Source organism: Stegodyphus dumicola, chromosome X1 (assembly GCF_044657685.1).
Source record: "Stegodyphus dumicola isolate Sdum_Otavi_A_Nest chromosome X1, ASM4465768v1".
Taxonomy (NCBI): Eukaryota; Metazoa; Arthropoda; class Arachnida; order Araneae; family Eresidae; genus Stegodyphus; species Stegodyphus dumicola.
In genome coordinates, this window is record NC_140780.1 from 93,260,874 (window position 1) to 93,280,295 (window position 19,422).

Below are 19,422 nucleotides of genomic sequence, written 5' to 3' on the forward strand. Positions count from 1 at the left end.
AAACGTACGCAAACCCAGTCTCTAGTGCACAGAAGCGAACTATGAAAAAATTGCTGACATCGGTAGCACTGGGGTGGGCAGGGCTTCCGTTTCAAGTATTCAGCAGAAATATTCATATGTCCGATGTGTTTTAACTCAAAGATTTTCGTGGAAGAGTCCGTTTTTTGAATGTGAATTAAAAAGAGCGGCATTGGTTTATTTTCTTTTCTATTACGCATTAAAGTTATATAGCTAACTTTAAATCCTTGGTTATTTAATTCTTGGATGATATAGTTAGTGTTCATCGTAGTTGGTAAACCTCGGATAACGACTTTAAGCACTTTGTCATCTGGTAGTTTTAAAGTGTGAGCTTTTAGTTTAGTTTTATTCAATTATTTTTCGGACGTAGCGCTGAGTATAAATATGAGGGAGCTCAATATGTAATTTTTCACCTTTAAGTGTTTCCATAATCTTTTTGCCAGTTTATTTGCTTAAATTAGAAAGAAACTCGTCAGCTTTAGTCACGTTATCCACTATAATGGGTGGGACTTTATTGCTATTACGAGATTGTCCTTCTGTTGATTGTTTGTTCTCTGATGATTTCTTTTTATTTATTTTAGATGTAGAAGCACTTTTACCTTGCTGACTGATAGTTGGTTCCACATTATCCGCAGATTCTTCAAGTTGCATGGTATCATCGTTTGATTGCAAGGGTTGAAATTTATTTTTAATTTTTAAATTACTGTCTTCATTTTCACTACATGAAGAGTCGGTAGATCGTTTATGATGTATTTTTCTTTGTTTAGAAAAAGCTCCTCCATTTTGTATGGATTCGCAGAATTGTTTTAAGTCTTGAATTTGTTTCTGAAGTTGATCATTATTAGTTTTAAGCTCGTTGATAGTTTGAGCAGCTTGTGCATTGTTCTTGTTCACATCTTGTTCACGAAGTTGATTAATTGCTTTTGCAAATAAAAGATGAAGTTCGTTTGTAATCTCTGTTGGAGGTTCAGAATGGGTTTGATTCAGAGCATTACAGCAGCGATACGTTGTTTACGCAGTTACATTACATTCTCCTCTACTCTCGTTCACAGAGGTTCTCAGGTATAAGAGTACTGATACTCTCGAAATTAGATGCTACAGCATTCCCGTCACGTCAAATTTTTGACGTGTAGCATTCATTCATTCATTTTTGACGTGTAGCATAGTAGAAATCAGATGCTACACCATGCTTATATAAGCATGGGCCAAATGCAACGCATGCCATAAGAAGACGCTGCTGCACACGACGATGAAAGTGGTACTTATCCGCGTGGCAGTTATAGTTTTGAAGATGCTTGTGATGACATCTGCCAGATAAATTGGAAAAAAAGTTTCGTATTGGCTAAGCTTTAAGTGCATTTAGAATCCTTGTATTTCTGATATAATACGGACTATTTTTAATTTGTGCAGCACTTAGTTAAAGCAGTTTCTGTGCGATCATTTTTCAGATAAACTATCTTTTGTCTTCTTCTCGGGTTTCCACCAGCGGCTGAGAGGTTAAAGCCGCTAAATACAGTAGATCAAGCTGAGTTCGAACCCAGGTGAATGGGCTGGCTGCATGATTGGTTTTCGTCATTTTGCCCATATGTAAAATGAGTATGAGCTAGGTCCCTTAAGAAGGCATTCCTCAGCAAACAGGTAGGTCCCCATATACTTTGCCATAATCAAAATAACCTAACTTAGACTTTTTCTCTATAATGACGTGACCGTAGACTTATCCACGTGTGTCATCATCTTCCATTCAGAAATATGACTTCATGCACATTTAATACCAGACAGATCTTCTTGAGATGATCTTCTCTTCGTAACACACTTTAAGAAAGGATCGCAATATAGACTGCACACATGACCAGTACAAGAAATCATGTTTGACTAGATCGCACAAATGTAAATTATAATCACGAAACGACAAACTGACATGCTTACACGTAGCGAAGAGAAACTGTGCGCAACTTATATGACAAGCTAAAAACTATCTTTTAATCGTAGTTTCCACATCATCGATATAGAAAATTATCTCATCGATTTTGAATGCATGTTCTTAGAAATCTCGAAGCTCAGTCAGCGATACTGTGTTGTGGTTCGTCTGGTTATTAAAATCTTGATGGACTGAACTATTTAATGGATCTGTCTATGTTTTACTGCGTGATTATGCTTCGCAGTCAATAGTAGAAAGATCCATTTAAAGAATGATCGATCATGATATTTTCCTGCCTAATAGTTTCTTACTTAATTAGTAGCGTTGAAAGAAGTGGTAACTTGGTCAGCTGTTTATAGTAATTGGCTACATTAGATAAACAGAAAATTAAATTTACCTCTCTTAAGTTAAACCTTATGGCGCCATTGCTAGAAAAATGCCTTTTGCATATGCTATTACTTGAGATGATCTTAAACGTTAATTATATTTACATGTTGATTCATAATTTATAATAAAATACAGAGGGATTCTTTTAAAAATAAATTTCAACTGATTTGGAATGTGAGTAGAAGCTGCATCTTCTGGAATATCAGCTCTAAAGAGTTTTGGGTAGAACAAGTAAGACACGTTTCAAGTTTAATTTTAAAGTGCATTTGACTGTCATCAGTTCTCTTTTTATGCCTCTATGTGTGATGCTATCTAATATTTCTCCATCTCCTAAAGGGAACTTATTGTGTGTTTAAGATGCATAATAAGCATTATTTTTCTAAACTTTATTAACTATAAAGTCACTAGATGCTGTCATGGAAAAAAAAAAAAAAAAAAAAGTCATAAAAATTTAAGGCATGAAAGCTTCCTGCTATGTAATAATTGAGTTAATGTGAAATTTTTAAAGAAAATGGATGACTGCTAATTTTTTCCCATCCTTTTCCTCCCTCTTTCTTTCATTTACTTTAAGGTTTGTTAAATGTCCTATTTCTGTCTTATTTCTTCAAACTCGTGTGCTCCTAGTGAATAATTTACTTAGGATTCATGGGATTTGATCATTGAGTTTCGAAAACAGAACTTATGCTGTTATTGTAGATGTTTTTATGAAAGAAAGAGTTTTTAATTTGCTGAATAACATCAAATGCTTTCCATTACGTCTTAAAATTCTGAGATTTGCATTTTTGAATAACTCAAGTATAAGTGTAAAATTAAGGAAAAAGAAAATTATAAATTTTTTTTTTTTTTTTTTTTTTGTGGAATATATTATAAAATTTACACCAGTGTGAATTTAACACCCATACTGGAATAGAAATAAGAAGACCAAGAATGTAAAATCAATAAAATGGGGATTAAATTTTCAGGTATACTATTTCATTTCGACAATTGCCGTTATGAATATTACCACTGCATGATTCCTTACAGTGTACTTCATCTTTTCTGTAACCTGTTAGAAGGTACTATTTTGTCACAGGAAAATCTTATTCAACTCAAATGATAGGAAAAAATTAACTTTGAAGTAGTTATTCTGTAAAGCTTTATTTTTGAATCTGCTTTCATTGTTTTATTGATTTAGAGGTAAATAGTCGTTTTATTATGAAAGCAAGTGACTTCATTTGAAAAAAAAGCTTAAAAGATCACCAGTCTTTACTTTAAGAAATAGATATATAAATGTATTGTAATACTTTTGCATAATAATCTTAAATGTGTTCGGTTTTTGTTTGTTTCAATTCAAATGTCTTAAGATTTTAATTATTATTTCCTAAATTTAACTACAGTAGAAGACCAACTATATAGCATTAAACTAACCAGAAAGCTCAAGTAACCAAAATTTTTTTTTTTTTTTTTTTTTTTTGGTGTGTGTGTGTGTGTGTACAAAAAATTAAGCAAATAAGAAATTTGTAAAACAATCATGAAACAACTGTAGGATTTGGAAAACAAAAACTGTCACTGAATACTGTGATTTAGCTCCAGTAACAGATAAGCATAATGCCAAAATACTGGACTGTTACAAGATCACTTTGGTTTTATGTAAATACAATTAACTTTTAGTTTCATGGTTTTTTTTAGTGAAGAAGGATGTAAGTTCACTGCTGTTTTATCTGTAAAAAAAAGTTAAAAAATTTGAGACTTGCTCAAAACCGAATAGCATGCAATGGAATACTTATAAAGTATTGCAATTATGTAATCGTAGCATCAATAAAGTATGTGTGTTAATGGGCACGATACGCAACTTTATTGGAAAATTGGGTAAAAGTTTCCAATTGGGTGCCCCTTGTTTTTTTGGCGATTCTTTTTTGATGCCAGGAATCCATAATTTCAAGATGGCTGCTACACAAAACCAAAATAAGAATTAGAAAAATTGCACAAACTCTCTGGCCATGTACACATCGATCTATTTTCACTTAAAAAACGTCAGAGAATTGCACAAACTAGGCATTGCACACTGTCATAACTTAGTCCATGTACACATCAATCTATTTTCATTAAAAAAAAGTCATGAAGTTAAAACTATCATGGTAACCAGAAGTGAGGTTTCATCGCCACAATTTGTCGCTAATCGAAGGGGCACCCAATTCTACACTAGAGCCGAAAAATTTGTATACAAAACATGACAAACTATGATAACTGATTTAAGTTTTTTTCCTCCCACGCTTTTCTTGTAACCTCTGTTTCTTGATTATCTGACTAAAGAGCGATCAGTTCTTTCAAATTTCTACTGAAATGACTGGCACAAATTTGCCTGGATCTTCACCAAGTGTCATGGTCATTGGGATTTCAAAATGGGATTTGTTTTACTTTCATGTTTAAGGCCTATGAAAGTATATTAGTTTTTACATCTGAAATGTACATTTTTCCAAAATCTTACATAATGTTAAATGTAAGCATTTGATATTCAAGCTGATAACAAATAATGTGATTGTTTTTATAATTTTAGTCTGGAAATTTTGTTTCCTATTATTTGTCTTTTTTACCATAAATTACATTTTTTTATGTATTAACTGTTTAAAATTTTCACATATGTGGCATTTGGCCTTCTTTAACTTTGTGGATAACCAAGCTTTTACTGTATTTAATTTCATGATTGTTATTTGAATTTAATTTTGAAAACTGCATAATTGACCCTTTTTGAAGCTTTGGACGCAAATTTAATGATATTAAAAGTTTTGTATGTATCGGAAGTAAAGAGAAGTTTAGAATTCATATACAAAAACAGAGTTTAGTTTTTAAGAATTTTCGGCTAATCTTTAGAACATGGTAACAGGTAGTTTGGGGACATTTTGGTAAGGCGATAAAGGTTACTAGCTAGGACTTTAGCAGTGTACATGGATAAAGTCAAGAATGTGCGCAATGCCATTTTTGTGCAATTCTGAGATGTTTTTTTAAGTGAAAATAGGTCGACATGTACATGGATACCGTGTATGTGCAATTCTTAAAAACACAGCCAGCAGTGGACGATTCTGCACTTTCTCCCAATTTCGCACCTAATCTTCGTCATGATTAAGCACTTTTGTTCCATAAAAGTTCTAGCATAAGTGTAATTCGGCTAGCAGATTGTTGGAAAAAAATGTTGAGTTAAAAAAAAAATGCCTTTACTTCGTGAAAACAAAATTGCGTCCAAAAAAAAAAAAAAAAACTAGCAGGTTGCTGTAGCAGGGTTGGTCGCCAAATTTTCGCCAAAAAATCGCCAAGTTACCATAATCTGAAGATAACCGAATTTTCTTGGGTGTTGCAAATTAATTTGACGTTTATGCTTCATTTGGATACAAACAGAAAGTTTTATATTGAAATTTCTCAGTCTTTGATGAATGTTTAATAAGTATAATGAAAGAAAAAGAAAATATTCTGTTGTCATTTTCTTTCTGTGTCAGAATACAAAATCAGTGTTGGGTGAGAATGATTTTTGCACCTAAAGAAGAACATCATGGAACATTCATCAGGACAAATATGTTTCAGAGTCCCCTTAGCAAAAATTGTCAAATTTTATTGCCATTCCTGTTTACTTTCAATGCCCTTTCAAGTAAAATGGTGTCCAAAACATAGTAAAAACATAAATAAATTAAAATCTCAATAAATCTCAATAAACTGCTTTTTAAATCAAATAAAACAAGGAAATAACACAAAAATGGAAATATGTGTTATCTAATATTGCACAGTACAAAAGTGAAATATCATCTTACCTTATTCAAAAATTTCTGTGTCTTCGGTGTGTCGGACACAGAATTCCTTAACAGCATTCAAAAACTGTTTAAAATTATCTGAACTAGAATCTATATACTGCCGTCTGTATATAAATTGACAAAAGTAAGAATCAAAAATGCCCTCGGTGATGCCAAGCTGTCAGTGGCATTTCTTTCAAAACTCCCTTTTTATTACATCCTGCATACCTTCAGTAGTGTTGACATGAGCTCTGGCTTCTGGATTCTTAAATGTCATTGTGTGACTTACTGAGAGGTCAGCAAAGCCATTTAAACCTTCATTTACACAGCTGTCAATCAGTGCTTTCTTTTCCATTCGTTCCAAATAGTACAGACACTTCAGCTTAATCTTACCAACTTACTACCAACAGCCACTTTGTGCACAAGATAAGCAAAGTACTTCCTAACAGACATCCAATACAGAAATAAGCCTTAAGAAATATTCTCCCAACAATCAAAATCAGCATGATCATGTATTACAACCAATCACACCATAATAGGGTTTCCAAAACATACACCATAATATACTCATGTTACCATAAATGAAACAGCAACCTGATCCTTGGCTAAATCCAAGGGATACCCCAAAATATAGACTACCCCAGTCATTCTCTTCATATATGCCTAATTTTCCTTTATAAGTTCAAATTTAAACATTCAGCTCTGAAGTAGCTTAAAACATAAGTTCAATATTTGGTGGGACAGATAGCTAGCAAATGGATCAGCTCTAGAGTGAGTGTAGTTGTACCAGGTAGCAGAAATTAGGGACAACAAATTTCATAGAATTTAGGCAGATACTGCATGACAAAATTTATAAGTCGTAGAGATTGCACAGGGCAGCAAAAAGCCTAGTGTTGTTTCTCATCATGCCATTGGTTTACAAAATTTTGTTCAGGTGATAAATAATCAAAATTAATCCTTTGGAGACTATTTTTCATCTATTACTATTGTTCCATATCACCAGTTTAGATTCAGGTAAAGAGTATGAGAAATAGGACTAAACTATGTCTTCTGCTAATTAACAGTCTTTTGACATCTTGCTATAACAAGGCTATGAGGCTTGTAGGCTGCTTCTGTTTACAGGAAAATGTGAGGCACATTATTATGTATTGTCCTATCTAAAGAGCTCAGCAGTGTACTGATTAGTGATGCATATTAAAGTTTTTAGGGCAGTTATAGATAGTCTCTTAAGTGCCTTGATGATGGTACTCCAGAAATATGATAGAGTAAGCCTCATGTCCAAAGGAACTGATGTCAACTGTATGTGGTATATGTTGGCATTATCTCTTTCTTTATAAAGAGGTGACTGGTATGATGGAATCATAACAAATTATCAGTGCTCTAGATATGTAGCAAATGCAATCAAAATTGCATGTAGGATATCACTACTAGCCAACAGCCATGACATTGTGCTTTTTAGTGTAATTCTGAGATACATATCTTATAAATGCATTTAAAATTAATTTGTTCTAGGATAAATGTATATTAGCCCTCCGACTGGTAAAGGCCATATATGTATATATATATATGTATCTTAGAATATTTTTGTACCATTTTTAAATAAGTATATATATCTTGAAACATGTTGAAGCAATTAAAGCAGTATTTTAAAACAAAGATTCTAGGCATAAAATACAACTGGCATTTTGGTATTTTAATCAAGTAAGTACTGTTACAAAATGTCCAGGCACCGGGAGATAGCTTCTCCGCAAAGCAGATTTAGAGTTGCCAGAAAATGGCAAGAAAATTGGTGATATGCCATTGACAGATGGAGAACCTCCTGCAGTGGAATTCTTACTGGTTTAGCCCAAAATGTTCTCGAACGCAAGCCAAAAGCTATATAAACCCTGCTGGTACATGGAGAGTCAGTGTCTCGTCTAGCAAGTTGAAAGTCAGAGACTGCCTAGTCGAGTCAGTTAAGAGTTAGCGAGCAAATGTCTCATTGTCTGGTGCCGAGTACATCGAGAGAGTCTCTTAGTGTATCGCAAGTTTGTGCATCATTGAGTTTGATCTAAGAGTGTGTTGAGCTCCGAGAACGACCAAACCAAGTCGGGACCTGTACTCTAGTGTATCGTCAAGTGCATTGCGAGTTGTAACATGGAGAGTCTCAGGAGTACGTAGAGTTCTGAGAACGACCGAGCAGAGTCACTCTGGTGCTTTGCCGTGAAGCTGTCTCCACCGTTATTGCCTGACAGCCTGTAGGTTGTGTCAGCGTGTTTATAGTAGTTCTTCGATGACTGTGTTATTGGAGCCATCTTGAATAATACTGGCCAATAAAGTGTGTTTTGATACTTCACCAAGTGTCTCCAAGTGTCAAATCCACGAACCTGTACGTACGTGAAGAAAGAAAAACGTAACAATTGGTGTCGCAAATAGGATTTGAGGATGAATACCAGTGACAAGAACGATGGAAGAACTATTAAGACAGCTCGTGACTGCCTTTGCTGTATTCCAAGAAGAGATAAAGGCTGAAAGGAAAGCCGGCTGAGATAAAAGCTGGGTGAGAAGAAATGAAAGCTGAGATGGGAAGGCTGGACGAGAAGAGATGAAAGCCAGCCAAGAAAAGGTGCAAGAGCAACTCCAACAGATGAAAATGGAGCTTGCAGAAGAAACTGGAGCCATAAAAGAAGATGTGGAAATGACATTAGTAGCATCTGAAGAATCAAGAAATGATGGATGAAACATCTAACAAGATTAAAGACGGAGATCGAAGAAATGAAAGACGGGAAAGAAGTTCCTGATTCTCGTGGGCCTGAAGTAGAAATAACAAGAACTTGAAAGTGCGTCTATTAAGTTGATAGAAACTGATAGTGAAGTTGCGATAGTCACAGACAGCAAGTGTTGAACCATCTGAAAATGCATGTGATACAAAAATCAAAACTGGTTTTCAAGAAAAAGAGGAAAATAAGAATGTACCAACTGCTAAAAATATCGAGATGAACTGTACACATGATGTGAATAAACTACAGAGTAATGAATAAACTCTTTCAGATCTTTCTGTGAATGAAAAGTCTGAAAGGACCATCTTCAGACTGTGATATGCAAAACAGAAATACATCTGAGAACGGCTGTGAAAAAGTATTTGCCCGGGGTATAACTTGATGAAAAACCTGAGACTGAAATTCATTCTGAACTTTAATTTTATAAAAATTTTAAATTGTTACGTGGTTAATTTGTGTATATAACTTATACATAGTTATATTGTAAGTGTAAATATTTGTTTCTGTAGTTATGTTATTTATTTGTTTCATTATGTTGTGTTTCTATCAAATTTTGCTTCTGACCAAAGATTGTACTGCCCGGGACATGCAGTCCTTGGAAGGGGGCAGTGTTACAAAGTGTCTAGATGCGGTGAGATAGCTTCCCCCGCAATGCAGGTTTAAGGTTGCCAGAAAATGGCAAGGGAAGGCAAGGTTGGATCATTTAGCGAAAAATCGCCCATTTGGTGACATTTGACAACAAAATTGGCGATATGCCATAGATGGATGGAGAACCTTCTGGAACAAATTCTTAATGGTTTAGTCCAGAATGTTCACAAACACAAGCCAAAAGCTATATAAATGCTGCTAGTACACGAAGATTCAGTTAGTGTCTCGTCTAGCGAGTTGATAGTCAGTTAGAAACTGCCTAGTCGAATCAGTTAAGAGTCAATGAGCAAGTGTCTCGTTGGTTGTCTAGTGCATCAAGAGAGTCTCTTAGTGTATCATGAGTTAGTGCATCGTCGAGTTTGATCTTAGAGTGTGTTGAGCTCCAAGAACGACCGAACCGAATTGGTAGCTGTACTCTATTGTATCGTCGAGTGCATTGCGAGTTGTAGCGTCGAGAGTCTCGGGAGTACGTGGAGCTGTACTCTGGTACTTTGCTGTGAAGCTGTCTCTACTGTTATAGCCTGTAGGCTGTGTCGCTGATTGTTTCAGTGTATTTATAGTAGTTCTTCGACAATTGTAAACTTGTTAGAACCGTCTTGAATAATACTGACCAATAAAGTGTGTTTTGATACTTCATCAAGTGTTGTCGTTATTTACCCCAAATCCACGAACCCATATGTACGTGAAGGAAAAAAAACGTAACAATACCTCATTCTTACTGCAGTTTTAGGGAATTTAGGATTTTGGAAGGAAGCCCTTGGTTGGTCGGAGGGTTAATCTAAATGATAATATTTCATCTCTCTAATAGCATTTCTTTCAACATGTGGACCAGTTTTTCCTCCTGAGAGGATCTTTGTTAACCCTCCAAGAAACCATATGTTTTGCCTAAAAAGGCAATGAATGCATGCATTTTCTGGACTACAACACCAAAGTGACATTCCTACTCGTTTTCTTCCTATATGTATTCTACTTTGTCTAGACACATATCAAGATGTGTGTTTGTGTAACAAAAGAAATCATGATTAATATTTTTCACCTAGATATGTATGGTTTGTCCACATGGAGGATTACTAATTAAATTTTTGCTTAATAATTGAGAATTTTATAACTGATTAAACTCTGATTTTCCAAAATGAATTTGGGTGCTCACCAAAGGCTGCTAATTCAACCTAGCTTCAAAGTCCAGTCAACAGGCTGTCTGCATGGCCCTTTTCATGTTTTTCCCCATGTGTAATGTGGATATGAGCCAGTTTCCCATAGAAAATACTCTGCAAAGGCAGGTTTGCAGGCTTTGGCATGATGAAATAAACTAAACCAAAATTAACATGAATAGATTGACAGAAATGTGTTGATGCCCATGACAATTTTGGATTGATTAGCTCCATTTTTTTTTTTTTTTTTTTTTTTTTTTTCTGTTTTATGCTTGCTATCCAGACTTCTATAAAATTAGTACCTTAAATTGCCATAATTGAAAATCTATCTTATGATTAATTTCCTGTATAGTGATTCAAATTATAATCTACAAATATTAATAATTATATGCATCTGAACTATGAGCTTTATTTCAGTAAAACTAGAAAATGTACCTTAACATTATTTTCAGCATAGTTCTCCCCCCCCCTTATAGTCCATTGTTGCATAAACTCCTTTCGCTTTCAGAAAAGAACATTACGTGCTAACCTACCAATTTCTTTGTTTTTTAGGTCTGAGATGAATGTATGGTCCGTTAATGTCTTTTCAGACGGTTGGACAAATGATAGTTTGAAAGGGTGAGATCAGAATTCTTTGAAAAATGAGCCATTATGTCAAACATTAGTTTCATAAATATTTTAGCAGTATATCTGTGGCTGTCATCATATAACTATGCAACGTCTTTCAAATATAATTCCTAGTCTTTGCTTTGAATCGCAGGATTTTGAATGTTAGTAATCATCTGATTGTGAAGAGTGCAGATTTGATCAAACTTGCTGTGAAATATCTTATAGTTAGAGCTATAACTAATTTCACCTGAATTTCATTTAATCAGTAGTTACTAGAAGTGCTTTTCTTTTCTTTTCTGGGGGGGAGGTGCAAATACTCACTACATATACACTATTCCAGCAGTTTCAATACTTTTCACATGTTCTCTTCCAGCATATCCTCATCATTTCTGCATTGCTTTTGATTTCCGTTGCAGAATGAAAATTTCGGAGTAGTCATGAGTCCACATATTTGCTAGGATTAAACTATATAAAAGGCAGCCCTACTATCCTTATAAACATCAGTGCAGACGCCTCTACACGCATAAATAACCTAGATGACATTGCTGTGAACTCATGTGTGAGAATCCCTTTTTGCATTTGCGGGGAGATATTGCAGTTGGATCCAAAGTGCCCTTTAGGAAAAGTAATTTGTCTGAGACTTAAAAGTGCATTTTTCTTGCAAATACACATGGAAACTACAAACTGCTTTCCCTCCCCCCATCAAAATTTCCTTTCTATATTTATAATGTCAGCCCAGAATTTTCTGGCCAGTGTATTTCTAATCTAAAATTTTGCCACATTAAACTAAATCAGTATCATTTCCATCAAGCAGATGCTTTCAAACAGCTTTTTTCTTTTGACTTCTGTAAACAACAGAAGAACTGATTGCAGGACTACCTTTTTCGTTGTTATAGAGTTCATACTTTTTGAATTTTGTATCTTTCTGACTATGGAGAGCCTTGCCCTATCAAGATTTTTAGTTTTCATCCAAAAGCTCAACTGTATTGCGTAGTTTCTTATCTGCTTTGTACAAGTCATTATTTCTGTCTAGTAAATCTAAGCCTACTTTACTAAGTTTTTATAAAGACTCAAGAATAAATATGATGTTAGTTCTCGTAAAAGGCTGTTAAAAATACAGTAACCTGTTTTAGTTCTTCTGCTATCTTCTTTTGCCTTCTAGTATTTACGAATGAGGGCTTGAAGTCTTGTCACAGTACAGAAACAGTGCGAAAGGTAGAGGCAACCCAGCAGGTGCTCTAAATTGTGCTTTAAGTAACCTTCACTCAGTTTAAATATTCAAGATGATTAATTAAGGAGTTTCAACTCGTCTAGCAGTTCAAATTGAGGAAAAGACTCACTGGAACCAAAAATTCAAGTAGTATTCAGATAATGAATCACTGTTGGTCTGTTATTAATAATATTTGATGATTAAACCAGTTTGCTGACAGTTATTTTTAAAAAAAAAGTAATTTCACTCCTGAGGCTGAAGAAGAAGGTTTTTTTTTTTAAACTTTGAAAACTAGTCCTGCAAGTTTATGTAACTTGTTCTGATTCTTGTTGCTTTAGTATCTCTGACATTTGAACAAGTAGAAGAAACTAACCGGCACAGCCATCTGTTACAGATGCATGTAATATATTTGTGTTGTAGTTTTCAGATTTATTTTAACTGAAAAATTGGCTTCATTGGTACAAAAAAAAAAAAAAAAAAAAAAAAAAAAAAAGAGCTGGTAAACTCACAGTTTTTCAAAAATTTCAGGGGAAAAAACCTGTTACCACTTGCTGGGCAGGTCCTCATTAGTACTTTGTTTAGCAAAAGTGTGTCACATGCACATTCAGCATTGTCGGGGTTTATAACCATACATAGGGGTCTGCAATCCATTCTCTTGTGTAACATTGGAAAAACTGTTATTGAGTTTTCAGTGGTGTATTTTTAAATATTCTACAGCAATAAAACCTTATTCCTGCAATGATTTTAACCCTTTCCAGATCAACCCAATCTCCTAGCCTGTCATTGTGAGACAGAGCACTCGTCTTCCGTGATGTCTCCCCAGCTAGCACCAGTCATCCTGCTAGCCTTAAAACACATTTTTATTCCAATTAACTCAATTTCTTTTCAAATATTTCAGAAAATGTGTTTGTCTTTATCTTTGGTGAATTATAGAATTTAATATGTATAACTTTTGCAACTGTTAAAATATAGATGATAAGAGAGGAATTTTAAAATAAATACTCAGCATTTGTTAAACTACAATTAAAATATTGTGTAAAGCACTAAACCTACACAGTCACATCCACACATAAATACATATATTTACAATGAACTTTAAAATTTGTTTCCTATGTGATATATTCTGAAGCATGGGTCCACATTGAGTCTGTAGAGACATTAGGTTATTTTGAAGCAGGAGACAAAAAAAATTAGCAATGCACTCACTGGGACTCGAATCTTGAACCTCTCGAATATGTGCCGAGCATGCTGACCATTACACTACGAAGGTGGAAGAAATACATGTATACTCCCCTTTCTAAAGGGCAACTGGAGATAAGGGGACCCAGTCGCCAAATACTGGTGGTGAAGAATCATCATCCACCACCTTTTTTAGTTCAGGTGGGAATGTAGAGACATTAGGTTATTTCAAAGCAGGAGATATGAAAAATTAGCAATGCCCTTGCCAGGACTTGAACCTCAGACCTCTCAAATACACGCTGAGCGTGCTGACCATTACACCACGAAGGCATGCTAAGAAGGTGGGAGAAATACTTTGTAAGTCCTTACATTACAATCTTTGTACTCAAAGAAAGATGTTTTTTCTGAAGCTCGCTTCCTTTGCCTAGTCTGAGAGCAAACAGTACATCTTCTCATTCAGAATTAGAGATGGAAAATGCCTTCTTAAAAAGCAAAATGTCATCGGTGCAGCTAATGCCCGAAATTCACATTCACCATTTTTTACATCATATAAAAAAACATGAGCATTATAGATCATAATGTCAAGGAGCCTGAAGTCTTGCCACAGTACAGAAACAGTGCGAAAAGTAGAGGCAACCCAGCAGGTGCTCTAAATTGTGCTTTAAGTAATCTTCACTCAGTTTAAATATTCAAGATGATTAATTAAAGAGTTTCAACTTGTCTAGCAGTTCAAATTGAGGAAAAGACTCGCTGGAACCAAAAATTCAAGTAGTATTCAGATAATAAATCACTGTTGGTCTGTTATTAATAGTATTTGATGATTAAACCTGTTTGCTGACAGTTGTTTAAAAAAAAAAGTAATTTCACTCCTGAGGCTGAAGAAGAAGGTTCTTTTCAAACTTTGGAAACTAGTCCTGCAAGTTTATGTAACTTGTTATGATTCATGTTGCTTTAGTATCTCTGACATCTGAACAAGTAGAAGAAACTAACCGGCACAGCCATCTGTTACAGATGCATGTAATATATTTGTGTTGTAGTTTTCAGATTTATTTTAACTGAAAAATTGGCTTCATTGGTACAAAAAAAAAAAAAAAAAAAAAAAAAAAAGAGCTGGTAAACTCACAATTTTTCAAAAATTTCAGGGGAAAAAAACCTGTTACCACATGCTGGGCAGGTCATCATTAGTACTTTGTGTAGCAAAAGTGTGTCACATGCACATTCAGCATTGTCAATTGCATATTTCAAAGCAGGAGACATGAAAAATTAGCAATGCCCTCGCTGGAACTCGAACCTCAGACCACTCAAATACATGCTGAGCATGCTGACCATTACACCATGAAGGCATGCTAAGAAGGTGGGAGAAATACCTTATAAGTCCTTCTTACATTACAATCTTTGTACTCAAAGTAAGATGTTTTTCCTGAAGCTTGCTTCCTTTGCCTAATCTGAGTGCAAATAGTGCATCTTCTCATTCAGAATTAGCGATGGAAAATGCCTTCCTGAAAAGCGAAATGTCATCGGTGCAGCTAATGCAAAAAATTCACATTCCCCGTTTTGTACATCATATAAAAAAACATGAGCATTATAGATCATAATGTCGAGGAGCCCGAAAAATAATTTTTTTATACCATTTGAAAGATTTTCGGTAAGATGGATAATGAGTAGTGACTGCATCACTAATACTCACTCCTTATATATTTTTATTGTACTGCAATATACTGTTGGTTTCTTAATACTTTATCCCATTTTGTTTATCAGAATTATCTTGTTGGTATCCATGCATAGTAATTAAAAGCAATAATTCCTTTTTGTTATCCTTAAATGTAACCGGATATATATTTTTACTATGCATCATCTCGTCTCATCAATTTTCAGAGTTGCCAACTCTCCCAATTTCCGAGGGCCCACCAGCAGCTGAGCGGTAAAGTCGCCGAACACTGGTAGTTCGGTCCGAGGTTCGAATCCCGCAAACGGGCTAGCATAGAAAACCAAAGTAGTTTTATCAGTGAGAAATTATGATGCGCCTTGTGAGTGAAAGCACATGTTTGAAAATGTCATGTTCCACTTCTCCAATGAGCATCGAGTGCCACTACGTGTCATCTGGCACATATTACCCAATGAGCACAAACAAGATCGAGGTTGTTATTTTGTTCATCTTGTTGCTAACCTGTGTGAATGTACGTGCTTTCGAGAAATAGCTTAAGAAATTACGAAATTTCGTATTAGTTATGTCTGCAAAAAAGGTAAAATACTCATGTACATTTCAAGAATCTTGCACAGAGGGCTTTCTTTCTAATATTTCCTCAAGGAAAGGCATTTGCGATGTGTAGTGTTTTTCACTGCGATTTTTCGATTTCGCACAGTGGAGGGTGACGATGTTCTCAAACATGTTCTTACACAAAAAACACAGGGACAACATGAGTTCTCTTGAAGAAAACGAAATTTTTTTCTGTGGAAACAAAGGACCAAAAGGTTGTTAATGCAGAATGTTCTGTTTGTATTTAAGAATTAGTGACTGAACGTTTAGATATTAATTATTAAAAAGTGTATTTTTATCATTTAAAAATCTTTTTGTCGGTGAAAAAATAAATCTCCTGATTTCTAAAAAAATTCTCCTCCTTTTTGAGTGTTTTAGGTTGGCAAGTATGGATTTTGTTGAGAAATTTTTTTAGCAGAATAGAACTAACTTATTGTGTAAAAACAGCCTGCCATTCCACATAAACAAGATTTATCAACAGACACATTCCTTTTTGGTTTGTACACTTTTAAAATGTTTATACAAGCAGATCAATAATTGGTTTCTGTCAATCCAATTTTTTTAGTACTAATGTCTGGTGTAAAGTGAAGATATTGCAATATCTTGAAAAATCTGTCTCTTAACATCATTTTGTTAAAATTGGAGTACCGCTTATCTAATTTGTAGTAAAGTACAGTTTTAGATCTGGTTTTTTGTTATACCTATTAGCATATTTAATGCTAAAAAAATGTTCATTTCTTCATGTGACACGGGACTGAAATGAGAAGGACCAGGAAAATGTCAAGATGACAAACTGAGGTTTGGAGCTTGCTGCAAAATTATTTGTTTTTTCCATAATTAAATTTATAAAGTCATTATCAAAAAATATGTGGAAAAAATCTTTATCGTACTCACCATCTTTTGCATTGTTAATTTATACCATGTGTCCCAATGTGAGCATATGGCTGTAAATCTCTTAATGTATGAGACCAGTTATCATTTACAGATGGAGCAGATATTGAGGTAAAAGGGTTGCAGTTCTGAATCTGATTAAATATCTGTATCAGAATTGGATAATTCACTGTTAAAAGCACTGCTACTCTCAGATCTTCTAGTAAAGCTGTATACTCAGCTTACTTATATATCTAAATATTGCTTTTGTTTTGCAATCTTAATTGGGGGGGGGGGACTTCACTCAAACAAAAGAACACTGTACTCTACATACGAAAAGAAGAAACAATAAAAACTGCACTAATGCAAGATACTCTTCCCTCAAAAAGGCCACTCAAAAGAAGCATAAACTTCTGAGATGCAGATGTTACACATGCCATTGATGAACCAGATGCTACCGTGGCATATATGATACATCCGTACAGAAAAGGTTTTGGGGTCTAATTAATGGCTAGACACATATTTAGAAAAATAAACTCTTTTAATAAATCAAAATATATACATAGTGTTAGGATAACATAAATCTCAGTGATGGCTATAGTGTGTGCATGGACTCGTAAAAAACAGAAAACAAAAGTCCTCTTTTTTGCAGTCACGCAGAGATGAAATTCTTATTGTGCATGCGTGAGGAGAACTCGAGGTGCTAAAGAAATGGGGGGGGGAGGAGGTAGACCCACAAGGTTAATGGATTGTGGCTCCTGATATGCATTCTAAGTACAGAATCCAGATTGCTGTACATTGCTTTCTTCTTGATGCAAACTGAAAGCTGAAAACCCAAGATTAACTATATGGTCAGCCCAATTACTTTCTTCCATCTGATTAAGAATAAAAAAGTACGTAGATAAACTCTGCAGACGATGTGGAATTCCACTTACAAGAAATTTCAAAATTTATTAAATATCTTCTGAATAATAAAGCTCCGGGGACCTGATGGATTAGACAATGGAATTATTAAGATAATTCACCACACAATGCCTTTTCTGTTCCACAAACTACTAAACCTTTGCATCAAATTTTATGTCTTCCCGAATTGTCTCAAAGAGGGACAAACAGTACTGTTCAAGAAAAATAATAAAGATCCAACGGATCCGGAAGCCTTCAGACCAATTAACCTCTTACCTGCAATAGGTAAACTTCTGGAACGTGCAATTGTGGGCAGAATACACCACCACTTATAGAAAAACGGTACCATAAGCCTCAACCAATATGGATTCGGACCTCTCAAATCTATATCACATGCGATAGCAAAACTTCAAGAGTAGATCCATAGGAATAAATCTACCGTTCTCCATACAGCAGTACTTTGTGTGGATCCCAAAAATGCGTTTGACTCCGTATGGTGGCCTGGTATCCTTGAAGCCTTGTGCAACATTAAATGCCCTTAGAACATATTCAAGCTAATGAATAGTTTCCTAACAAATAGAGCAACAATAATCATCAGCAACAACCGCATAATAGAAAGAAGAATAACAAGGGGGTGTCCACAGAACTCTTAGCTAAGTGCAGACCTGTGGAACATCACCTTCAGTTATGTCACCTTCTAACAAGTAGCCGGACCATACAAATCTCATCACCTTTGCTGACGATGTGGCATTTATAACAAATGGGCATTCAAGAGACATACTAGAAAAGAATACTAATGAGACTCTCTCCATTTTCCATTCTCTCTGCGTCAATCAAAAACTAATAATTTCAGAGACCAAATCACATATTATGTTACTTCTAAAGCCGGGCAAATTGCTACAAAGCCTACCTTGCATTAAAATCACTAATAGAAGAATCAAGATCTCAAAAGATATAAAATTTCTTGGATTGAAAATGGGCCAAAAGTTTTCTTGGATCCCACACCTCATGGACATTCGGAAGAAGACCCAGACTGTTTCTAGTGCCCTTGCAAGGATGCAAGGCACAACGCGGGGCCTCAAGTCGAGGATGCAAAACATTCTTTATAAAACTGTGATGGAAAAAGTAATCCTCTGCAGGGCAACAGCATGGGCTCACCCCATGACAGTGAGAAAGAAAAGACTCTTTAGCTTCGATTCAGTGCCCCTTCCTCTTACAAATAGCAAAAGCATACAAAACTCCCTCTGGCAGCACTCTGTGTATTAAAAAGCATCCCACCCCTCAATCTGAAAGCAAAAGAAGATGCAGACTTAGCCACATTATTCCACCACAAGAAAACATAGAGGTAGAAGATCAAGACCTATGCCTCTTGATTTCGAACAGCCTTGAAATCCTTACCTAAGACACCCTGCAGTGCAAGTAAAACTCAGAATATCCACAAAAGAAGAAACCCTCAGTGTACCTATATTTTCAGTTGTGTACACAGATGGGTCAAAGATAAATGAAGAAGTAGTATGTGCGTTCTTAGCACTCCTCTCAGAACAAGAAATAACAAAATGGAAGGGACCCCTAAGAAACAACAGCGTTTTCCCAAGCTGAGCTTTCAGCCATAAAACATGTTATTCTGTGGGCTCATCAAAGGCATTTAACATAAGTTACCATCTGCAGTAATAGCTGAGAGACTGTTGATGCAGTCAAATCATCAATAGTACAAGATATCTACGATTTAATGTCACAGCACAAAAGGACGTCTAT

At 35.1% G+C, this 19,422-nt stretch overlaps 1 protein-coding gene across 2 annotated transcripts in view; it reads left to right on the top strand.

Moving 5' to 3' along the window:
* The first annotated feature begins 2,064 nt into the window (after positions 1-2,064).
* Positions 2,065-19,422, top strand: part of LOC118185264 (tyrosine-protein kinase Fer-like) — a 120,953-nt gene continuing 103,595 nt past the window's right edge. For both annotated transcript variants that reach the window (XM_085808283.1, XM_085808284.1), the window contains exon 1: positions 2,065-2,554. The gene's annotated coding sequence lies outside the window, so the exon portion shown is untranslated. The remainder of the gene's footprint in view (positions 2,555-19,422) is intronic.